Raw genomic sequence first — 18,616 nt, forward strand, 5'->3', positions numbered from 1 at the left:
AAATTTTAGCCAAATGAATCTAACAGCACATAAAAAAGATCATACACTACGACCAACTGGGATTCATCCTAGGTTCACAAGGATGGTTCAACATATGCAAATTAATCAACGTAATACACCACATTAACAGAAGAAAAGTCAAAACCCACATGATCATCTCAATAGATGCAGAAAAACCATTTGACAAAATCCAACATCCATTCATGATAAAAACTCTCATAAAAGTGGTATAGAAGTAATATAATAAAAGCCATTTATGACAAATCTACAGCCAATATAATAATACTCAATGGAAAAAAGCTAAGAGCCTTCCTGCTAAAATCTGGAACAAGACAAGGATGCCACTCACTACTTTTAGAGTTGAAGAGCTTCAATCTCACTGTTATTTGGGTTGAAAACCCTCTAAAACACTAGACTGGTTTTAGGGTAATTGTAGCACATTTAATTCAATTCAGTAAATGAGGAAAAAATAAAACCATGTACTTCTAGGAAGTATAGGAGAGCATAGGCTGAAGATTTTATGGGGAAGAGAAATGTTCCCCTAAGGGATAAAGCTACGTATCAGTTTAAGAAGAAAGTACCAAAAAAAAAAAAAAAAGATGCAAATGATCCATTTTCTTTGAGTGTACTTTAACTTAGGTTCTGTATTTACTCCTAGGAATAAGAATGGGGAAACTGCAAAGTCGGCACCTATAACACTTGAATATTTAGACACCCTATCTCTACCCCTACATCCCACAAGACAATTCTGCACTGTCTTTGTCTTGTGGAGCCTTTTGAAAAGTGGAATTTTTTTTTCCTTTTAGAAGTGTCTGCAACATGTGGAAGTTTCTGGGCCAAGGAGTGAACCCGTGCCACAGCAGCAACCCAAGCTGCTGCAGTGACAATGCTGAATACTTAACCTGCTGCACCACAAGGGAACTCCAAGTGGACATGTTTTTTAGTCCTTTTATCTGAGATTATTGTCAGAACAGAGTTAAAATAAATATTTGGTTGCCTTTTTTTGCTCCAGGAAAATGGCTTAGCTGGTGGTGGTGGCAGGATTGGGGACCATGGGCAGCAGTAAATGCAACTTGCTAGGAGCCTAAACTTTGGGGTTTTATCTGTTCTATTTAATTCAGCCTCTGTGCAACACTGAATGAGGTGTTATTCTCATTTTAAATTGAGAAAGGTTGAGGCTCAGAGATATTAAGTAACTTACTCAATATTACAGAGCTAGGAAATGCAGTTCTTACTCATATTTGAAACTCAAATATGTCTGATGCCCAAAATTTCATCCCTTTGGATTTAAATCCTGACTAAGCTATTAAAATGGCATGAGCTCTTGCAACGTGCTGATTCTTTCTATGCCTTTATTTTCTGGTTATTGAAATGGTATCTACAGAGTTCCTGTCGTGACTCAGCATTAACGAACCCGATTAGTATCCATGAGGACGCAGGTTCGATCCCTGGCCTCACTCAGTGGGTTAAGGATCTGGTGTTGCCCTGAGTTGTGGTGTAGGTTGCAGATGTGGCTCAGATATGATGTGGCTGTGGTGTAGGCTGCCAGCTGTAGCTCAGATTCAACTCCTAGCCTGGGAACTTCCATATGCCTTGTGTAACATCCTAAAAAGACAAAAGACAATAAAAAAATAAAAAGAAAGAAAAGTTACCTACCACATAGTAGATTAGGATTAGATTAAACATTTGAAATGATTTAGATTAAACTATTACATGGAATATGCCTGTACATAGTAATTTTTCAATAAATGTCAGCTAGATATTATGGTTAAATCACACTATATGTAATATATTAAAATTATATATTGTACATTTAGACTTTTCTGGTATTCTATACTCTTCATTGAATCGAAGTTAAATATTATATAAAATTTATAAGTGCACACTCTTAAAGCCCTCAATTTTCATAGCATTATTATAAAAAGTCAGGAAATGTATTAATTATTTTAATTCACCTTAAAAGTTTATTTGGAGGTGATCAATATTTGTGGTGGTAAGAATCATACTGTCTCTGCAAGGAAGGAATAGGGTCAGTTTAAAAACTAAACAGAAGGTGAAATAAATTAAGATAGATGGCCTACTGCTAAGCATGTGTTATGTAAACATTTTTAAAAGGGCAGGAAATTGTCAGAGTTTAAAAAAAAAAAATACCGGCCTCTTAAAATGAAGATGCTTTAGTTTTAAAAGGAAGTGTATACCAGGTTGAGAACCACCATTCTAGATTCACTTTCCTACATGCGTTAAGTAAAACATACACATTTTCCTATTGTTGCATTAAAATTTTTATCTCAGCATAAATATTAGTTTAAATATTATAATATCTTATTTAATTTTTTTATAATATTTTATTTTATTTTGCTTTTTAGGGCCACACCAGCGGCATATGGAGGTTCCCAGGCCAGGGGTCCAATCAGAGCTATAGCTGCCAGCCTACACCACAGCCACAGCAACATCAGATCCTTAACCCACTGAGCGAGGCCAGGGATTGAACACACAACCTCATGGTTCCTACTTGGATTCATTTCTGCTGCGCCACAGTGGGAACTCCTATGATATTTTAAACAAATGCTCAAAAGTGCCGTTATTTTTATCTTTTCAGTTAGTGTACTCCTTTGGTTACTATAGACTTTAGCATCTAACTTGCTCATCATATGTGAATCCCTAAAATTTCTTAAAAATAATCCCTGGAATTTTTTAGAAATACCCATAGGAAAAGTTTTAAACTCTTTCTAGAGGAGGTTTTCTCAACCTCAGCACTAATGACACTTGAGGCTGAATGATCCATTTTTGTGTGAGGCATGTAGTATCATGTTTACAAGCATCACTGGTCTGGCTAGATATATAGCACTGTTTAGTTTTGGTGTTTTTTTTGTTTGTTTTGGTTTGGGTTTTTTGTTTTTTGGGGGGTTTTTTTTGTTTGTTTGTTTTTTTGCTTTTTAAGGCTGCACACATGGCATATGGAAGTTCCCAGGTTAGGGGTTGTATCAGAGCTGTAGCTTCTGGCCTGTGCCACAGCCACAACATTGTGGGATCCAAGTTTCACCTGAGACCTATACCACAGCTTATGGCAACACTGGCTCCTTAACCCACTGAGGCCAGGGATTGAACCCATGTCCTCATGGATACTGGTTGAGTTCGTTAGCGCTGAGTCAGGACCTCCCCACCCTTAAGTTTTGATAACCAAAAATATCTCCAAGCATTATTAATTGTCTCTGATTGAGAGTCAGTGCTCTAGAATCACTCTTTCCCTTAATCAGGCCTGTGTAAAGAATCCTTATTAACTACGGTGGATTAAAAATCCGTTTTCCTCCATTCCCTTATAAACTTCATTAAGATGACATACAAAGTTTAATAAGGTGCACATAACAGGAGAAAGAACAAGTAGGATGGGTTGAAAACCTTTGTGTGAAGCAGTTTCATAAACTTGCAGAAGAATGGAGTTTATTCTGAAGAGATGGAACCCTGGAAACTCTGGACTAAAGAGCATCAAGGACTGAGAGCAGGAGTACAAGATTGAGAGGAGGGAGCTAAAAACAAGTCTAGTAAATGTACTGTATAAGCACTCACCCACAGAATCCTAAGAATGCTGGCACATACGGGTTTTGATCCCAAAGGCAAGGAATTGGAGAATTTATCTCTTGGGAAAATAAGCCTAAAATAAGTAATGTACAAATACTAACAGTTTAGACTTTCCCAACAAAAGAGCATCCAACAATGAAATTGACTGTTTGATAAGCCTCATCTTAGACATAAGTGCCCAATGAGCTCTAAGGTACCTAACTTTTAAATATGAATGGACAGCCAAAGATAACTATTCATCTGAGCAAGAACTCTGATACAAGATGAAAGAGGAAAAGAGAGAAAATGAAAATAGCAGGTGAATTAAAAAAAAAACTAATATTTCATGATATTTCAGGGATAAGGGAAATGACTAGCATCTCTTTTTTTAATGATTTTTATTTTTCCATTATACTTGATTTACAGTGTTTTGTCAGTTTTCTACTGCATAGCGAGGTCACTCAGTCACAAATACATGTATGTATTCTTTTTTTCACATTATCGTTCTCCATCACAAGTGACCAGACATAGTTCCCAGTGCTATACAGTAGGATCTCATTGGCAACTACAAGTCTGTTGTCCATGTCCATGATTTTCTTTTCTGTGGAAATGTTCATTTGTGCCATATATTAGATTCCAGATATAAGTGAAATCAATGTGGTATTTGTCTTTCTCTTTCTGATTGACTTCACTTAACATGAGAGTCTCTAGTTCCATCCATGTTGCTGCAGATGGCATTATTTTGTTCTTTTTTATGGTTGAGTACTATTCCATTGTGTATATATACCACATATTCTTAATCCAGTCATCTGTCATTGGACATTTAGGTTGTTTCCACATCATGGCTATTGTGAATAGTGCGGCAATGAATATGCGGGTGCATGTGTCCTTTTCAAGGAATGGATTTTCCAGATATATGCCCAAGAGTGGGATTGCTAGGTTATATGGTAGTTCTATGCATAATTTTCTAAGGTAACTCCATACTTTTTTCCGCAGTGGTTATGCCAACTTACATTTCTGCCAACAGTGAAGGAGGGTTCGTTTTCTCCACACCCTCTCCAGCATTTGTTCTTTGTGGACTTACTAATGTTGGCCATTCTGACTGTTGTGAGGTGGTACCTTATACTAGTTTTGAAGTGCATTTCTCTATTAAATAGAGATGTTGAGCATTTTTTCATGTGCTTGTTCACCATCTGTGTCTTCCTTGGAGAAATGTCTATTCAGGTCTCTTGCCCATTTTTCCATTGGGTTGTTGGCTTTTTTGCTGTTGAGTTGTATAAGTTTGTTTACTTTAGAGATTAAGACCTTATAAGTTGCATCATTTGAAAGTATTTTCTCCCATTCTGTAAGTTGTCTTTTTGGTTTTTTTTTTTTTTTTTTTTTTTTTTTTGTGGTTTCCTTTGCTGTGCAAAACTTCTCAGTTTGGTTAGGTCCCATTGGTTTATTTTTGCTTTTATTTCTGTTGCTTTCAGAGACTGATCAGAGAAAGCAGTTGTAAGACTGATGTCAGAGAATGTTATGCCTGTGTTGTCTTCTACGAGTTTGATGGTGTCTTGTCTTACATTTAGGTCTTTAGTCCATTTTGAGTTGATTTTGGTGCATGATGTGAGGGTGTGTTCCAGTTTTATTGATTTAAATGCAGCTGTCCAGTTTTCCCAGCAATACTTGTTGAAAAGACTGTCTTTTTCCCATTTTATATTCTTGCCTCCTTTGTCAAAGATTAATTGGCTATAGGTGTCTGGGTTTATTTCTGGGTTCTCTATTATTTTCCATTGGTCTATCTGTCTCTATTGGTAGTACCACACTGTCTTGATTACTGTGGCTTTGTAATATTGCCTGAAGTCTGGGAGAGTTATGCTTCATGCTTGTTTTTTTTTCCTCAGGATTGCTTTGGCAATTCTGGGTCTTTTGTGGTTCCATATAAATTTTTGGATTGTTTGTTCTAGTTCTGTGAAAAATGTCATGGGTAATTTGATAGGGATTGCATTGAATCTATAGATTGCTTTGGTAGTATGGTCATTTTTAGAACATTAATTTTTCCAACCCAGGTGCATGGAATATCTTTCCATTTCTTTGCATCCTCTTTAATTTCCTGATTAAGCATCTCTTAAAACATAAAAGCATAAAATGAGAATAAAATGAATATGAAAAAGTAAAGTTGAATGACACTGCAAGTGAGAAGAATAAAAAGAAAAAGAAAGGGAAATTGGAAAGGAAATATTAGAGAATTAGAAGATCAGTTAAGAAATCCAGGCACCATATAATAATCTCAAAAAAACAAAAATAAAAGAGAGAACAAATAAAATGGTTGGAGTATAAACTATTTTAAAAAACAGACTAAATGGATTGCCACCAAGTGTTGTGAATTGATTTATGTCCCCTCAATTTTAGATGTTGAAACCTAACCCACTGTTTCTGAGAATGTAATTGTATTTGGAGATCCAGCTGTTTGAGAAGGAGCTGTCCATGAGCATCAACCCTAATCCAATCTGACTTGTGTCCTTAGAAGAAGAAGAAATTGGGAGATCCAAAAAGACAACAGAGGCACACCTGCAAAAAGGAAAGACCATGTAAGGATACAGCTGAAAGGCAGCCATCTGTATGCCAAAGGAGAAAGACTTCAGAAGAAATTGAATTTGCTGACACCTTGATCTTGGACTTCTAACCTCAAGAACTGTGAGAAAATACATTTCTGTTGTTTCAGCCTCTGAGTCTGTGGTATTTTGTTATGACATCTCTAGCAACCTAATATACCAAGAGATGAAGAAAAATCCTCACAAAAATACATCATATTGAAATTTCAAAGTACAAATTTCAGATAAAGGATCTCAGAAGTTTCCAGAGAAAGAAACAAATCTCTCAAAAATGGCAGGCATCTGAACCATGTTATGCTTCGCAAAAGCAACCTTGGAAATCAGAAGGCAGCTGAGTAATGCCTTGACAATTCTAAGGGGAATTAATTTCCAAACTAGAATTTTATATCCAGCCATCCTACCAATCAAGAGCAGAGGAAAGAATTCTTCATAATGTAAAGTCTGAAAGTGTTTACCTCCCACCCATTTCTTCTCAAGAACATATTGAAAGATACATTCTACCAAAGCAGATACAGTAGTCAAGTACAAAGGCATGGAACTGAGAACACCAGAGATTTAACCCAGATGGGAGGTGAAGGCAACCCTGGAGGTGATGATGAAGTGCTCAGGGAAAATCGAGGGCTTATTATAGTGGGGATGGAAGAATCCAATAGTGATACCCGGAAGCTGTGAGGCTATAATGTAAATAATAACATTTAAAAAGCACATTCTGAGGATAAAAATTAATTCATGATAAAAGTACATAAAACTGGGAGTTCCTGTCATAGCTCAGTGGTTAACAAATTTGACTAGGAACCATGAGGTTGTGGTCCCTGGCCTTGCTCAGTGGGTTAAGGATCCGGCGTTGCCATGAGGTGTGGTGTAGGTGGCAGACGCAGCTCGGATCCCACATTGCTGTGGCTCTGGCATAGGCCAGTGGCTACAGCTCCGATTCGACCCCTAACCTGGGAACCTCCATATGCTGTGGGAGCAGCCCAAGAAATGGCAAAAAGACAAAAAAAAAAGTACAGAAAACTTAAACAATAAAAACTAGGCAATCTTTAACTTGAGTAAAAATAAGAGTTGGGTAAGAAAAGAACTGTAATATCATATACTAAAGAGCTCTTTGGGAAGAATAATTACATAGAGGTAATAATGGGATAATAACTTGGTGTACTCATTGGCTGTATTGGGAGGGGAGAGGAAAGGCAAATAAATGCATGCATGTGAGGTGAAGTACTGGTCTGGTATTGGAAGCTGCATCTTCATCTTCTTTAGTAGGAAGGTAATAGATAATATCTACAATTAAAATGATAGACTCAGAATATTAAGATAAGCATTCTATTTAGAAATATGGAGGTGAGTACTAGAAGAAATATTTAAAGTAGCTGCTCTGTGAAGAAAGCATCAGAAGGGAATAGGGATAAGGCAGCATGGATAAGCACCTTTTTTGTTGCTCTTATAAACCTGTAATACATCATGAATTTTAAAATTTCATGCATTGGACAACTTGACAAAAAAAATTTGTGAAAGACTCAGGTAATTCAGAGTCAACCAGGAATACTGATGTGAGCTGATCCTGTTTTCAGTGTATTTCTGCTTACTGCCATGACCAGACCGCACACTGACCCAGTCTTTTTTTACTTAGGCTTCACCAGCATTATCACTATTGGGTTTCCAAGAGTCTTTTGCCTTTGTATCCCCTTCTAAGATCCTTGAATCCTTTTTTGGGTAAAATGGTTCTTAAAAATTATTGTATTGGAAATTGCACCAGGTTATTTGTTTCTTGTTTCCAAGGAGGAACCCAAAAACAAGACAGATCTTCACTTATTAAAACTGGTACCATGAATTAGAACAGGGGACATGTCTCTTTATCACTCTTCTATATAGGAGTCTTAAAATGCCCTTGGCTAAGAGCAGATGAATACTCAGAGGAACTAGGTCCCTGTCTTATTGCTGCTCGTGTGCATTCCAGATACATAAACTTTCAGCAATGATTTGCTGTTGGCAATTGGAACAAGGGCCTGCTCTTGAACTCTGTTGTTGTTTGGAGTTCTTTGACATCCTTCCTTCCTTCTTCACTCCCCCCTCCCTCCTTTCTCCTATCTTCCTTTCCCCCTTTCCTTCCTTTCTTTCATCCAATAATGCATGATTCATGCAATACTCAGTGGCAGTTTTTCTGTTGTCAGACCTCACCGATGACATCCTTCTTTAAAGAGGATTTGCAAAATTTCTGCCTCATAAGCCTTGCCTGGACACCAAGTAGCTAGCTTTTTTCTGATTTGACTGAGTACTGTCTCCTCCTCTCATCACTATTTTGAACTTCTCTCCCATAAGCTAGTGATTAAAGTCATGCTGGATTTAGGATAACCTCCTTAAAGTGAGCATAGCATAAACTTGCCTATTTGAAGACAGGAAAGCTTGAAAAAATTTTTCTTGAAGTTTATTCTAGCTTCAAAAAATCTTTGTTCTTAAATGTTACTGGTCTTCTCAGATACAGTTTACTATATAAAAATATACTACATTAAAAAGTAGCACAGAGGCAAAGAACTGTCTAAAAATCGACGGGATAAATATTTTAGGAAAATGTTTCCAGCAGTTATTCTTTGATCACTACTGAGTAACTACCATTCAGGAATACACAGAAAAGGTTTTTGCATTTGAGCTCTTGAACAAAGAGAGCTGATGGATTTCTCAGTGGGGAAATAAGAGACACATCGTTGGCTCCTTTTTATATCTTGTAAGTACATTAATGAGTCTTGTTCTCTGGTTCTTATGAATATAAAACCCTTGTTGGCTTGCATGCTCTTCACTGTTCGTCAACTGTGATTGGAGCTTTGCCTGGCCAAGGACAGAGAAGGGCACACCTGTACTGTAGTTCTTCGGGGATAAGTCGCCCCAGATTGTACTCAGATCCTCTGTACTCCACAGTGATAAACACTTTGGGCATATCAGGAGCATTTATTTCTTTTGTCCCTCAAAATGTTATATTATCAAATTATGAGATTATGTTATATGTGATATTTTGAGTGTCTTTTCAAATTTTACTGGGCCATTTTTACCAAATGACAAGTGCTTGTTTTCTAGAGTCATGCCTCTGAAATAGCAAAGAGAACAATGGCATTTTGACTTGTGAAAGCTAGGGGTTTCCCCACATGTACTATTAGAAGTTGTAAAAGCTAAAACCCAATTTCACTGCTTCTCTGATGGCCATGTATCCAAATCCTGGCCAGTGAAACAGTTCTGCCATTCCTGAATCTTCCTCTATGCCTGAACTTTCTGCATTATGCCTGGAATTACAGCAGTCGTGCTGAATATGATAGAACAGGAGGAAAGGGGACTCATTCCTTGATAGCATCATTGAGCAAGTGGTAATAGCCTAAATTCTGTCTGGAAACTTGTCTTTTTAATAGATGCTATGGACTGAATTTGTATGCCCTCTGTCCTTCTGCTGAAATCTAATCCCCGGTATGATGGCATTTGGACATGGAGTCTTTTGGGAGGTCACTAGGTCACAATTACAGAGACCTCATGAATAGTGTCCTTATAAAACAGACTCCAGAGGGCTTTCTTGCCCTGTTATATAAGGACATAGTGGAAAGATGGCTGGGAATCAGGAAGCAGGTCCTTACCAAACACCAAATCTTCCAGCATCTGGATCTTGGACTCCCTAACTCTCAGAACTGCAAGAAGTAAATTTTAGTTTATAAGCCATATGGTCCTATGATATTCTGACAGAGCAGCCTGAATGGAATGGGCAATAACTGGAGGATATAGTCCAATATGTAAATTTAGATTAGTGTAGAATTAATGGAAAGTCATGATTTACAAAGGCATGGCCCTTTATTCGAGTGTTATATTCTCAAAGCACATGGCAGGCTTTTAGAATAATGATGTAATCTTTACAGACCTATAAGTTGAGTTTACCAAAATGTACAATGCACCCTTGACAATGTATATGTGAGGAGAAATTATATCATACTGGCCAGAAGGCTTGGCTTTCTCCCCTATTTACCCTGCTTTCTAACACAATATGCAAAATTAATATTTCATAATAATTTTAGGACGAAATATTTTTACAGAACTATTCTAAAAAAGATCAAGATTGTATGTGTGTGCATGTGTGTATTCCCATAGAAGCACAAAACTGAGATCATTTAAATGCATTTGTATATATACCTAAAATACAACTGCTATATGGGCAGATGTCAATTTCTTATAGAAATTGGGATTATGGAGTCTGTTCATCACAGACTTATGTTCATTCCATTACTGACCAGGCAGCAGAGATGCCCTGAGCCACATTATTTAAGCAGGTGTCAGTTGGAGAAGATCACTTACAGCAGGGTTTTCCGGGTTCTAACTGTATTTCCTGCTGAGGGATCACCTCTCATTAGTAGCTATTTAAAGAGCAGAGATTTACAGTTTAAAAAAAATGATAAGTGGGGAATGAGGCACTGGGTAGAAAAATCTCAACTGCTAATACATCTCAGGCAGATTTTTTTTCATCTGAAAACGTCATTGCACATATGAAATACTAAATGACTCTTTCTGGGTATACCCAGGCACACAGGCACACACACATACAGAGATAACAAGTGAAATAAGAATGACTAGAGAGACGCATCTGTTTTTCTGGCCTTTTGTGAGTCAAGGCATGAACTTGTGAATTAATATTGACACAGAGAATAAGCACTGGGACTCTTGTGGACTAAAGTTCCAGTGGGCACTAATGAGCATGGCTTCTAGCATTTCCTCATTAGACTCCAGTGCTTTTCTTGCATTTTCTGAACAGTTTCCATTACCAACTCTAGGTTCAATTAATATTAAAATATGCAGAAATCACTGTTTTCAGAAATAGTTAGCAAACTACATCATGTTCAGTGTTTTCAATAATACATTGCACAGTGACCTTCCTTCACAAATAATTCATTCACCAAACAAAATGCCACATTCTGAAACTAGCTGTGTAATCTTAAGAAACCCACTGCAAAGCATACAAGCTTTCCCCCAAACTGTCCCAGTTGCTGTCCATGAAATACATTTTCTGAGCCAATGCAAAAATAAGCTTGAGTTAAAAAAGACTCAAAAACAATAAATCACGACAATTTCAATTATGGGTAGTGAAAACAACAAACACATAAAGAGCGCTACCGAGTTGAAAAAAGGCTTGCACATGCATTGCCCCCTATGAAGTATCATTATTCTAATAAATGTTTGGCCAAACAGGGTTCCTTGGGGTATTTTATTACTTTTAAAGCTAAATAAACAGTTTGTGACAGTTGTCAGATTTCAAGCTGCCGGAGATAATGGAAGATCTTGCTGAATTTTCAGTTTCATTGTTTAAAGAGTTAAGGGATTCTGGAGTTCCCGTCGTGGCTCAGTGGTTAACGAACCTGACTAGTATCCATGAGGATGAGGGTTCGATCCCTGACCTCAATCAGTGGGTTGGGGATCTGGCATTGCTGTGAGCTGTGGTGTAAGGTCACAGATGTGGTTCAGATTCCAAGTGGCTGTGGTGTAGGCTGGCAGCCCGTAGCTCCTATTCAACCCCTAGTCTGGGAACTTCCATATGCCAGGGGTGTGGCTCTAGGAAAGGCAAAAAGACAAAAAGAAAGAAAGAAAGAAAGAAAGATCCATAGAATTCCCCAGAGTGATCTTAATACCTGTCATATCTGATAAAATATTCATTAAAGTCATGTGCTTAGGAAGGAAAAGTTAAAAATACTCTGGAACAAGAACCCTGGAAATGCAGTGGACTAAATGCAAGCCTTGAGTGTCAAGATCCCATGTTTATATTTGCTGTAGTACTACCAAGAAACAAATGTCCATCCCAGGGCAGATTGCAGTAAGAACCACCTGGAAACGGCATCAATGCATTTCTTTTTTCTTTTTTTTTAATTTATTTTTTATTGTTATTTCCCCCAACACACATTTTTTTTTCCCACTGTACAGCATGGGGACCTAGTTACACATACATGTATCATAATTTTTCTCCCATTGTTGTGCTGCGTTGTAAGTATCTAGACATAGTTCTCAGTGCTACACAGCAGGATCTCATTGTTAATCCATTCCCAAGAGCAATAGTTTGCATCCATTAACCTCAAGCTCCCAACCTCTCCCACTCCCCTCTCAATGCATTTCTTAAAGATTAAAAAAAAAATTGTGCCAATGAAATTTTTAGTTTTGGTACCATAAGAATGTTTTAGCAGAAAATAGTCACACTTAATTAGAGGAAAATAAGATTAACAAGAGAAAACTAATGAAATTATAAGATCTGCATCTTTTTTTTTATAGTAAAAATTGCCTTCCAGACCAGAAGAAATATTCTAGTTTCCAACCCCTGTCACTCTTAAAATGACCTCATGACCTCTTACACAGTAAACGAAATCTCTTCATTAGCTTCTATGAAGCCAGAAGCCCAGGAGCAATGGGGCAATGGAGCTGTCTGAAACTCAGTCTGTTGCTTGATACAGATCCTCGCTTGGCTTAATGTCTGCTCTTTTCAGTTCATATTAAAACAGATGGGGAAAGAAAGGGGAAAAACGATTATATGTATGTCCAGAATTTTAGTAGCTAAGGAAACTCAGAGAATTTAAGCTGAAATATTATCAAGTGAACATATATAGAGAAAAATAGCAGTGTTGCTTAATATCACATAAACAAGAATGGTAACACATTTACCAAAGCCCCAGGTCAAAAAAAAAATGGTTACGTGACTTATTTAATGGAATGATTTGTAGGTGTCTAGACTTTAAATGAAGATTATATTATGATTAGATCCTTAGCTCACTATCTTGATTAGATAGATTAGCTCACTATTATGATTAGATCCTTAGTTCACGATGATTAGCTGACTATCTTTGGTGAGCTCAAAATCTAGTTGAAGAGAGAAAGATGAACACCATATACAAAATGCTATAACATACTTTAAGGTACTCTACCTAGATGTCAGTTACAGGAAGAAAAAAAATTATTAAAGCATAGATCAATGTTCTATGTAAATAAGGAAGAGATGGGAATTCTAGACAATGAACATTAAATGTACAGCAGCAAGGTAACTTTTTTTTTTTTTCAGAAAAATGTAAGTAGTACAGTGTGATTTAACCAGAGTTTATGAAATTGGGAATTACTGGAAAACCATTCTGTGTCCATGCAATAGAACCTCTTGTATCCAGAACAGAAATTCAGATTCTTCTGCAAGGGATAATATGCTCATTATGGGTCTTAAACAGGGTAATCCTGATTTAATTTTTTTAAAAAATCACACAGAAAAGTAGCAAAATGGAAAAAGAACATAGTGTACTGTGGGTTCTATGGGTACAAGGTTAGATTTTATCACTCTGTCATAGAACCTCTTCATATCTCAGTTTTACCTTCAAGGGATAAACATTAAAATTTACAGGGTTAGTGTGAGGATTAAACGAGATGTTTATAAAAAGTATCTGGCAAATAGACATATGGGGTAGATGAGGAAAGATGTTTAAGATAAAGATACAGGTATGGACATTAACTGGATATAAGTGGTAGTTGAAGAAGGTGAACAAAGATGTAATGAAAAGAGAGCAGAGTTTGTAGACTTACTGAGCTCCCAAGTAGAAAGGGTGGGCAGAATAAGGGGACTCTACAAAAGAGATAGGGATGGTGGAATCTGCAAACCCAAAAGGAAACTTGTGAAAGTTTAGTGGATACACAGCAAATGAAGAATACTTCTTTTTGGAACTCAGCCTACCAAAGCTTGGAAAATATTTCATACCACCATTTCTCATTGGATGACTGTCAAGATAGGGCCAACACTTCTGAGTATGTATGATTAATGAGTTAGTTGTCCCTCTGGGGATCTCTCTTGTAACTAAGGGTAGCCTGTTTCAAAGATTCCTATGGAAGGCTGCATAGCCTACTGCTAATGTTTACTTTAACACCTGAAAGTCTCCCATGACTGCCCCTAGGGTGAACACTACCACATTTTGGGGGGCAGCCAAACTAATGTGTGGCTTCTATAAAAGATGGACAGACCTAAGTACACATGTGTGTCTCCTGCAAAGAAAATGATGTCACTTCCTGGACATTCCTTCCATGTGAAACATAAAACAATCAGGACACACAGGTCAAATTGCTTTCAACATGGCCTCTTAGATGTCAGATGGCTTACAAACTTTAGCGTTCCAAACTCTGTTTGGATATCCAAATCTAGTCCTTTGGAAGGACTGTGTTTTAGTCCATTTATGCTGTTCTAATAAAATACCACAGACTGGATAGCTTATAAACAACAGAATTGTATTTCTCATAGTTCTGGAATTTGGAAGTCTGGGATTGTGGAGGCAGCATGGTCAAGTGAGGGCTCTCTTGAAGCCTGCAGACTTCTTATTGAATCCTCACATGTTAGAAGGGGCCAAAGAACTCTGTGGGGACTTTAGTAAGAACACTAAGACTTGGCCCTCCATTAACTAGGGCTCTCCTTTCATGACCTAATAAATCTCCCACTCCTAATACCATTACATTGGGCATTAAAATTTGAAAACATGAATTTGAAGAGGAAAAAAAAATTGCAAACATAGCAGACTGCTTGAGAGCAGTCAATTTGACTGGTCACATTTTCTATACCACTAACAGGGCATTGGATTAGGTGTTCAGTTTGGAAGAGAACAGAGCAGCATGCTATTACAGACTGAGTGTTTATGTCCCTGCAAGTTCATGTACTGAAGCTCCAGCTCCCAATGTCATGGAAATTTGGGTAAGATGAGGTCATGATGGTGGGGCCTTAATGATGGGATTAGTGGCCTTGTAAAAAGAGACACTAGTGTTTTTTCTCTCTCTCATCTTTCTTCCATGTGAAGAAACAAAAAGAAAGCAGCTATCTGAAACTATAGAAGAGCCTTCTCACCAGAAACTCACCATGCAGGCTAATAATAACTTGGTTTTACAAAAAAAAAAAAAAAGCATATCAGGAAATAATATTTATAGGGGAAATAATGAATCCAAACCCTAAGGATCATTTCAGTTTGAGAGTGTCTAACTATTCCAGGGGCTCCAAATGGGCAAAGCCTCGATGATACTTGTTCTTTTAAGAGATCACTTATGCTGTATGGGCCCTGTGGTAAGTCCTGTACCACATCTTGATGGAATGCTTCCCCTGCAGCCAGCTTGTGTGAGGTCCACTCAAAAGACGCTGTAGGCATATTATTCCAGAGAAAGAATCAAGGAACATGCCCAAGGGGCATGTACTATCTCTAATACGCAAGAATCCCACAAAGTCCAAGGCTACCTTTTTGATTGAGGGGACCTGAAGGGACAGTAGTCTTTCTTTGACACAGAGATAAAGTGTTGTGAGGCAGCTCATAAAGCCCCAAGAAACTACCTCATGGGGAGATCCCTGAATTTTATTCTGAGTATTTCTGTTTTTAAAGTACTCAAATTTAGAACCCAGTCTTAAAATAACAGAATATTCCAAATAATATTTATATAATCATATAAACATTAGGAATTAGTTACAAAAAAACATCACCACAGTTTCATAAAAAGTAAATACATTTATTTTAAGGTTAAAGAGTGTGATAAAAAGTAGTACACTATTTCAAAAAGGGGCTATTCTTCTAATGACATAGTCGAGTTAGAACAGGAAAGAGTTATAGCCTATTATTGGCAGCCAAAAACATAAAGGTAGCAAGACTAAGCATTCCTGAATAGGAGATAAGTGCATATTAGTTATTAATAAAGAGACAATTAAAGGTGACCTTCAGATTAAACCTCTCTGTAAAAAGTACCCTCAAAACATGTCATATTAAAATGGAAGCAAACTCAGCTGTGCAGCTTCAAGGGTCTAGACTGAAAAGAGAAAAACGAATGTCTGCTCTAATGAATGCAGTTATCCAACTAGGACAGCAGGAAGGGTCAAAAGCAGGAGGGTGCTCCAGTGTGGAGTGCTGGCCACATTCTGACACAAGACTGTTGTGAATACTGGCAACAAAGCTTGCAAAAGGGCTGTTAGGATCCCAGTTTCACTTAGAAGGAAACCACTGAGACCCAGAGGTGACCAGCTACTTACCCAAGACTACAGGCACTGAGAGACAAGCCCAGTTTAAATCCAGCTTTCTCTGGATCCCGGGCTCAGAATCTTTTCCTTATGTGACACAGCCTTGCTGTTCAGAAGAAAAAAGGAATAGGATGGGATGGGAGGAAGAAAATGAGAAAGATCAAACATCAGGAGGATTTCAAAAAGCAGTTGAGGAAAAGGCAGTGAAAAACAGGAAGGCACAAACAAGGAGATAAGAAAGAAAATAGAACCGGGAGCTTTAGCAAGGGAGAAGCCAGGAGCATGTGCCTCCAAAGAAATGCATTTTCCCAAATTCTTAATGGTGAAAAGAAAGGTGTTAGGTAAAACATCTAACGAATGTTCTAATGGAGAGAAATGCTGAAATGAAAGAAGGTGAAAGGCTTATGAAAAATAGAAATAAAACCTATTAGGGGACAGAGAAAGAAAGCAGTTATGCCAGGCAACTGAATGATAAATTAGACTCAAAGGAAATAAGTTAATGGAAACCAATTTTTAAAAATTAAAATTACTTCTGTATTTCAAACCAACCCCAAACCATATATAACTAACACAGACACACACACACAATCTGCACTCCTACTCTAAAGTTAACCAAAAACATAGTTTCAGAAGTCATTGTGAAATGATTTGAAATTTTATTATGAATTCCAAGCAGTCAGAGGTCTATATATAAAATGTTAAATGACAGAGAAGAAATCTGCATTTTCCCAGCTGGAACCAACTCTTTCAATAGGATGTAATAAATCCATTAACTAAGGGGCTATCTATTGTTTTTTTTTTTTTTTAATCATTAAAACAGTCATTTTAGGGAGATCCCATTGTGGCCCAGCGGTAGAAACCAACTAGTATCCATGAGGACTCAGGTTTGATCCCTGGCCTCACTCAGGGGGTTAAGGATCCAGTATTGCCATGAGCTGTGATGTATGTCACAAACAGCTGGGATCCTGTGTTGCTGTGGCTATGACTATGGTGTAGGCTGGCAGCTGAAACTCCAATTCAACCCCTGGCCTGGGAACTTCCAGTGACATGGGTGTGGCCCTAAAAGGAAAAAAAAAAAAAAATGAGTCAGGGTCATTTTAAGATTCTAAAGTGGTAATCACACATACCTAGACAAAAAGGACTGTTTCTGCACAGTCTTAAAAAGTTAAGGCATTGGCCAATTGTGTTCATTTCCTTTGGGTCTATAATTGATAATTCTTATGACTTAATAGTGAGGACCATACTGGCTTTTATTCTTGCCACAGGACATTTCTCAACTTTGTGAAGTCTGCCATGTGTTTAACTATATGCAAAAAAACACTTGCATGAACAGAAAGTGTTTCTTAAATGAATATGGGACTTCATTAAAAGGTATAGATGTCCATAGGGATGTTGTTTTTAATTATAGACCACATTTTAAAAATGTGAATCCAGGTTCTTTGTTTTAGATGCTCAGTGTCACAAGGGCTATGACACTCCACATGTTGTGTACTACAGTGGGGAGTAGACAGTGTCTTTTTTTGTCCCCAACTTTGAGTATTACTATGTTCCTGACATTTAACGCCCTACCTTTCAAAGGCTAACAATTTTTATCTGTCTGCTTTACTATTTTACTATACATTTAGGTTTGCCTGCTGAAAAAGTAGAGAATAATTTCCTATAAAGATAAAACTGAGACTCTTCCACTTCTCAAAATGTGTCTTTCACTCAACATCCAATAGTAAATATTTGAGCAGCTTTCATGTTTTATAATCTCTGATAGGTATGAAGAATATGATGTTGAGCAATGGACTCATGCTTCATTCACAAAGATTAGAGTGTAGTTTGATGTAGAATAATTAATAATACTTTATTTTACCAATACATATACTAGAGGAGGTGTAAGTTTCATGTCAATGAAAGTTCATGTCAGAGACATCTAAGCTAGGCTTCGAAAGTTAGAAAAATCTCCCAAAGTAGTGACCTCAAAGTTGATACATGTGGATAGATGTTAGCTAGATAAGGAACGAAAGATGAGGTTGCTTGGATAGGTGTATCTCATCAGTACAAGGAAACTGATGACAGTTCATTATGATTGCATCTTAGATTGCAGGGGATGAGAGGAGAATCTGGAAAGGCAAGGAAATACCAGATTACAAAGGGTCTACTAAAGCACACTTAGGCCTTTGAACTAAAGAGTAATAAGTGTATCTCAATCAAATACGTCTTATTTCATGGGTTTTGACTTCTGCAGTCTTAGAAGGATGTGGGCATAAAGGGGGACCATGCTAACCTCAAAGCTCTGATAATCACCATCTTGAAACAAGTCTTAATAAGATGCCTTGCATTTTAATTTTCTACTCTTTCCCACAAATAATGTAGATCATCTTGAAATTAGGACTATATTTTGGCTGCATATAACAAAAAATGAAATATGTGAATAAGTAAGATAAAGTTTTGTTTGTCTCACATT

This window comes from Phacochoerus africanus, chromosome 10, assembly GCF_016906955.1.
Source record: "Phacochoerus africanus isolate WHEZ1 chromosome 10, ROS_Pafr_v1, whole genome shotgun sequence".
NCBI lineage: Eukaryota > Metazoa > Chordata > Mammalia > Artiodactyla > Suidae > Phacochoerus > Phacochoerus africanus.